Source organism: Urtica dioica, chromosome 2 (assembly GCF_054948205.1).
Source record: "Urtica dioica subsp. dioica isolate 48M chromosome 2, U.dioica_male_clone48M_v1_H2, whole genome shotgun sequence".
NCBI lineage: Eukaryota > Viridiplantae > Streptophyta > Magnoliopsida > Rosales > Urticaceae > Urtica > Urtica dioica.
This window is the reverse complement of record NC_142757.1, coordinates 52,959,774-52,966,601: the sequence shown is the minus strand read 5'-3', so window position 1 is coordinate 52,966,601 and position 6,828 is coordinate 52,959,774. Positions and strand designations below refer to the sequence as shown.

Genomic DNA, 6,828 nt, shown 5'->3' with positions numbered 1-6,828 from the left:
AGAAGAAGTTGGTGTAAATAGGAAGAGAGGGTTAAAGGAGAGTGGCAGAGTGACAGTCTGAGAGAGAGAGAGAGAGAGAGAGAGAGTGGGGGGAATAGAATAGAAATAGATAATGGGTTTTATTTTGGCAGGTGAGTCATGTGAGTGCAGTCAGATTAATAGGAGTATAGTATAGGACAAGAGTAATATACATGTATAACATACTCTATATACATCTACATATACGGAGAGAAAATAGTGTACTTTTTCAGGGGTACTATAGTTAAATTAGAGAAACTTAGAGAAATCAAAGGTTTAATGTAACACATTTGATAAGAAAAATAAAAGTTTTAGATTATAAAAAATCTAAAATATACTTAATTTTTTGGGGAAAATTATTTTGTATTCATTAATTTTTACCCAAAAAGTCTAGTTTTTCTCTTTATTTCAAATATTTTGTTATTAATTTCAAAGTTTATATCATTAATAGTTCGAAATTAATCACAGAATAGTTCAAAGATTTTATACTGTAGAGCAAGGATTAAAATCATGCGGGAACCGACCGGTTCTCATCCGAAAACTGGGTTTAGGAGAGGAGATTATCCGGCACGGTTTAAGCCAAAACTGTGTGGTTTCCTAGGAACCGCTGGGAACAGGACAGGATTTGGTCTTCGTCCCGGTTCGTGAAAAGCGGCCCGGTTCAGTGAAATTATTTATAAAAACCGGACTATTAAAGGGTAAGTCGGACAAAAAATAGCCATTCACGCGCGAGATTCAGGGTTCCGATTCCAGTCGTCGCGCAAGAGAAAACTCACGCAAATCCGCCGAATCCCGCCGAGAGCTTGAAGATTCCGGCAGCCAGACGAGCATTTCTTCCCTCTTCCCGGCGAGAAACACGATTCCAGCTGGGATCTCGGAGTCGTGGTATTTGGGAAAAACTCGACTCGAAAAATCAGATCAAAATCGCTGATTTTCAACGATTCACATAGCTTTTCGACATCCAAACGTTGTATTCTTCTCATAAATCGGCGGATTCAAGCGGAGCTTGGATTTTTTATTACTGGTTTTGTAACTTCTAGGTGTTGCTGAGTTTTAAACTTTTAGGGAAGAAGACGAGAGAGAGAGAGAGAGAGAGAGAGAGAGAGAGAGAGAGAGAGAGAGAGAGAGAGAGAGAGCATTGTCAATAAAATATTGGTATCAAAGCAAAGAAAAAAAGGAAAGTAAAATATTGATAAATGTGAAATGACAATCAATTGTTAGTTTGCACACGCTAATGACCTAATTAGATTAATTTTGTTCGATCGTTTCTAATGACAAACATGATTTAAATACTCTCAGCGGCATTAAAAAAAAGGTTTTGATATTTGTTAATGATGATGAAACAATAGGTCTATATCAGATATTAACGAAGAGCCTCAGAATGAAGAGCATCCATGGTTATGTATCGAGATCAAGACTTGCAATATGAAATTTCTCTTTAAATATCATATTTTTTTAAAATATATGTGTCTTTTAATCTAAGAACCATTCTCTACTATTGACTAGAGTGCACTTGAACCTAACACATTGATTAGAAGGCAATTTGAATGTTTTGGCCTAATTAATTATATTTTTCTTGCTATTTGAGAAATTTGCTGAAATTGGATAGTAACTAGTGAAATATGATATATATATATATATATATATATATATATATATATATATATAATGAGCTATTATATGTTACACAGATAGCTCATTAAATGCTAGTTATATTAATTTCTTAATATTTCAAATACTGTTTTATTTTCATTTTTCAAATGACTTTTCCTACCTTTTAAATAAAACTGTAAACCATATAGAAACATTTAAATAAAACTGTGAAGCTGAAAAAAAAAAAAAAAAGTAAACAACGAACACCGTAAAAAATGTAGTATTGAATATTGATGAGATAAAAAAATAAAAAGGGAAGAAATCATACATATGAGTAATTATAAGCTTTAAAAAGGGGTACTAGAGATCAATATCACAATAATATATCCATATAGACTTAAATTAGTAGCGCGCTCTCTCCTAAAAAATCAAGACTTGGACTTTTAATTTTCGGTGACATCGTCTCCTCTAGGATACAGAGACTCCGATCTTCTCGGCCAATAGAAGACTCTCGATCTAAAAAAAAGTATTTTTTATATTTATTTTATTTTTCATGTTTTTTTTTTCTTTTGATAATTTTTTCAATAATCATGACTTATTAGATCAGATTTTTACACCGCCCAATCTTTTAATCGGAGTGGTTTTAAATTTATGATCTGAATCTCATATCCAATATATGATTTTCTTTGGGCGTGGATCTCAGTCGGACAAAATCTTTAAAACCGCAATCTACAACAGGCGAAGATCGGCATTTCCACTCGTGATTCGTCTAGTAATATGATAATGACTGCTAGCCTATATAGACGGGTAACCCATTGATTATTTTATTGTATTTATGATTGTTTGTGGTGCATTTTTCATCTTCTTTTTTTGTAGGAATTTTTTTAATTTTCTTTGCGATTTTCTTATAATCTAATTCTTTGTTTTTATCAATATATCTATTTGAGGAGTCAATTAGAAAAAAAAAAAAACTTAAACTAGTTGAGAAAAGTACTATTCGACTATTTACCGTTATGCATTTAGTCACACTCACACTCATACTCAGGGCCGGCCCAAACTCACCGGGGACTCTAGGCGATTCAATATTTTAGGGCCCTATAATACTAATAAAAATTTAAATTTTCAGGGTAAAAAATTTAAATTTTTTAGAAAATTGGCCAAAAGTGTAAATTTTTAAGGTAAAAAAATGTAAATTTTCTTAAAAATAAGCAAAAAGTGTAAAATAACTTTTTTTGGGGGCCCAAAACACCTTGCCCGCCTTAGGTCAGGGCCGACCCTGATCATACTTTATTTTTTTCAAGTCATATGCATTTGGATGCATTAATATTTTGTTCTTATGTATATTTTGACCTAATTGATTATATATTTTTTAAATTTACTATACTTGGGTAGAAAATAAGTTTAATGTTTAAATTATTAACCATATTATACAAAAAAAAAATAATAATAGCTTTTATTTTTCTATATAGATTAAGAGTTATGGACTGAGTATATGAATAACTCGTAGTTTATGAAATCTATAATGGGTTTGTATGTGTGTTAGTCTTAAAGTTGTAAACTTTTTTATTGTCCACAAAAAGATTTTAAGACCATCCAATGGAGTATGGAGTTTGAACCAATTTTTATCATCTTTTTTGGCAGGTGGTGTTTGTTTGTTTATTATTTTGGGAAAGGTTTGATTTTTATGTGTCGGCCGAAATTTGGTGAAGCTTTTTTTTCAGAGCTTATTGAACTTTAGTGTTCAAATTAATTTGGATATTGAAAACTAGAACCTCAATATTCTCACGTCTTCTTAATACTAATCATTGTATTTATTACTTTAAAGTGGTTAAGCTTCTAATTGTAATTTTTTCTTAAAGAGTTTTCTCCCTATGGTAAACTAATTAGCCTACAACGAATTACATATGCAAGAAGAACTCCTTAATATATAATAAAAATAGACTAGAAGTCCTTCCAAAAAAACGGATTTTTATCTTTTACAATAACAAAACGTCTAATCAAGTCTACTTCTTAATAAAAAAAAAAAAAAAAAATTGGAACTTTCGTTTTCGACTGGTTCTAAACGTCCATCCAAACTCTATTATGGCGGGTAGTGTTTTTTTTTTTTTTGAAAAAATCCCTTTTCGCCCTCGAGGACCGGAGAAAGCGAAGAGAAGAACGGAGATCAGCTCGTACAATTCATTTCAAATACGCATCAACCAAGATGATCTCTCGCATAGGGGACGGGAGATCCCCAACACTACAAAACCCAGAAATTTTCCTTGATTCGCCAATCGACACAAGTCGAGGGCTAAACCATTAGTAGCTCTAGTTCACTACCTAGACCAAGTGTGACCTCGAATCCTACACGACCTGACAAGAGACTAGACTGAACCAAACTCTTTTTCTTTTCTTTCTAAGAAACCAAACACTAATCTGTCTAACTCACTCCAACAAAAAAAAATTAAAAACTCACACTAGCTAGGCATTAAACAGCCGGACTAAAGCTAAGAGTGGTGGACTACCACACTAACCAAGACTTAAAGACCATTAACTAAGCTGATAATGACTACTACAGACTAACCTTGCATCGTTTATTGAAGGGAGAAGAATATCGAAAGAAAATGATAGAGTTAAGAATTATTTACTTATATCAAGCACCTATTGACTAATCCCGCTAGTGTCATATATAACTATGATAATAACAATTATGTGAAATATAGTTTATTCTTGTTTATCACCCTTCGATTGACATCAAGACTGCTTCCCGAAATGAATTCCCTATAGAGGAATTAATTGACTCGCATGAAATAATGACATTAATAAGGCCTTGAGTTATATCATTATATAGAGTTATTTCAGAATGTATTCATTCCTCTATAATATAAGCCATTCTCCTTGAGCCATAAGTAGAGTTCAATTATTCAAACAAAGAGATTTCGCCCGTAGTAAAGTTTGGTTGGGAAAGTATGAAGTCTCAATGATAGAGTTATAGTTGCATTAAATAAAGAGCTACCAGAAAAAGATTATCATTTCTATTAGGCATGAAATCAATGACATTAACTCCAAACATTGTAAAGATAACACCAATAACAGCGAAAAGAATACTCTGCATTGTTGTAAGATGAATTGAATAACAGCGAAAAGAATACCATCATTAAACAACCAGACGTTAAATATTCAGCTTCACATACTTCCTCCAGCCAAGCTCCTCATATTCGTCTATCAGATCAGCGCCAAGATTGGGTTGTGGTGCTCCTTCGAGAGCAAAACAGGCCCAACATCTCGGCTCAAACAACGTCTCCGACTGACCGTTGCCGTAGTCAAAAGACCACCTGAAGACGACACCACGTCAGACTTCTCAGTAACCCACCTGAAAACAAGAAAAGAACAAGTCCAAACCTAAACTTAGACCGGTCATATCTCAGATCTCTAATCAGCGCTTGGTCCACCCGAATACGATGCTGCCACGACCACCGCTGCTGCCGGTCTGGAACGGAAAGGGACCAAGAGCCTAGGACCCGATTGGATCCGAAAGCCCAACGTCATTCCGGTCTCAGATTTCGGATCTGAGCCCAAAACTTTACACCACCTTTGGATCTACATCTCATTTGCTCTCCAAAGAAATGGTTACCAACGCGTCGTAGCATAGGCGGAGGAAAGGCCACGCTCTTGAAAGGTGCGCTCGATAGGATATGGAAACCACCGAACCTTCAAATCCCATCGCGAAGGCACACGAGCAAGACCTTCCCTCCAGAGTCGAGAACATGCAGACAACGTCCCGGGTCCCAGAGAGGACGGCGGCGGCGACTGAGAACTAGGGTTTCTCTACAGAGAGAAAATGGTTTTTTACGTCAATTACATTTTTAGGGGATACAATACGAGCACTTCCCAAGAGGTCACCCATCTTAGTACTACTCTCGCCCAAACACACTTAACTTTGAAATTTTAATGGGATCCGGTGCTTTAATGCTGGTATGATCGCATCTTGATGGGTAATGTTAAATATAAATTTGATTGTGTAATTGGAATCATAATCGATTGGTAACAAACTTTTTTTTTTTTTTATTATACCGTTAAATTTTTAGGATTATATATCGTTTAACTTTAGCCATTGGATTTTTATCTGTTACAGATCCAACAGCTTATATTGGAGGATAAGATCTTCAAAATGTAGATTAAGAATTCCATCAAAATTTGATAGTTGTACTAGCCCTAGAACTTTAAATCAGCACTTGCTCTTTGGTCCGTACTAAACTATTCATGAAACAATTCTTGTAGCAACTTATATTAACGAGATTCTTACAAAGTGAATATTATTTGAGTTAACGGTTATACTATCCCAATTAACTATTTTTACCTGAACTATGGATCCTTATTGAGTGTACATCTCACTAGTTTTGCCAAGTTCACAGTACCATTACTTTGGCCTTTTCTTTTCATAAAAACAAAAAATTAAAAAAAAAAACTTTTTAGTGTAAATAGTTTTTTGAATGATCATGTACCTTACTATTTAGTATTTAAATTAATTTCTTGAACAAAATAATATTCAAATGATTGATTTTGTACTACTTTAATCAAAATATTCAAAAATATGAATATTTTCAATGAAAATTGTATATAACATAAAAACTCAAATGTAAATATTAACTTAAATAGCATGTTAATTTAATTAAACTATGAAGTAACTATAAAACACTTCATATGAGTGTGAAATAATTTTATTAAGTTAGACTTATGAAACCTTTTGTGAAAGTAAAAACAAAACTATTCTAAAATATTACACGTCTCTAATAGCAGTTTAATGACTATTCACACGTTAAAGAGGAAAGTTTTTTTTTAGCATCCTCTAGAGCATCTTTAATGGTCATTTGCTTAACAATTAGAGGAACTTGCTAGTAAATAGCAAAAATTTTAAGCTACTTGCTTACCATTGTTTTGTATATTAGCTATTTATTTAGCTTAGCAACTTAGCTCTATAGAGCAAATTGCTTAACCATTAGCTTAGCAAAAAATGGACCCCATTTTTTTTGGGTAATTTAGCAAAATAGCCAACTTAAACGTTGGAAATTGCTAAATAGCAAAGGTTTGGTAAATATTAAGTAAATAGCCAATTTTATATATTTACAAACGTAAATATTAAGTAAATAGCCAATGCCATATTAAGTCACGTCATCATTTATGGCTATTTACCTAATATTTACCAAACATTGGCTATTTAGCAATATCAAACGTTTA

General features: G+C 33.2%; 1 pseudogene; it reads right to left on the bottom strand.

The window, feature by feature from the left end:
• Nucleotides 1-5,460: 5,460 nt before the first annotated feature.
• LOC149405602 (5S ribosomal RNA) lies at nt 5,461-5,579 on the bottom strand (annotated as a pseudogene).
• Between the last annotated feature and the right edge of the window lie 1,249 nt (nt 5,580-6,828).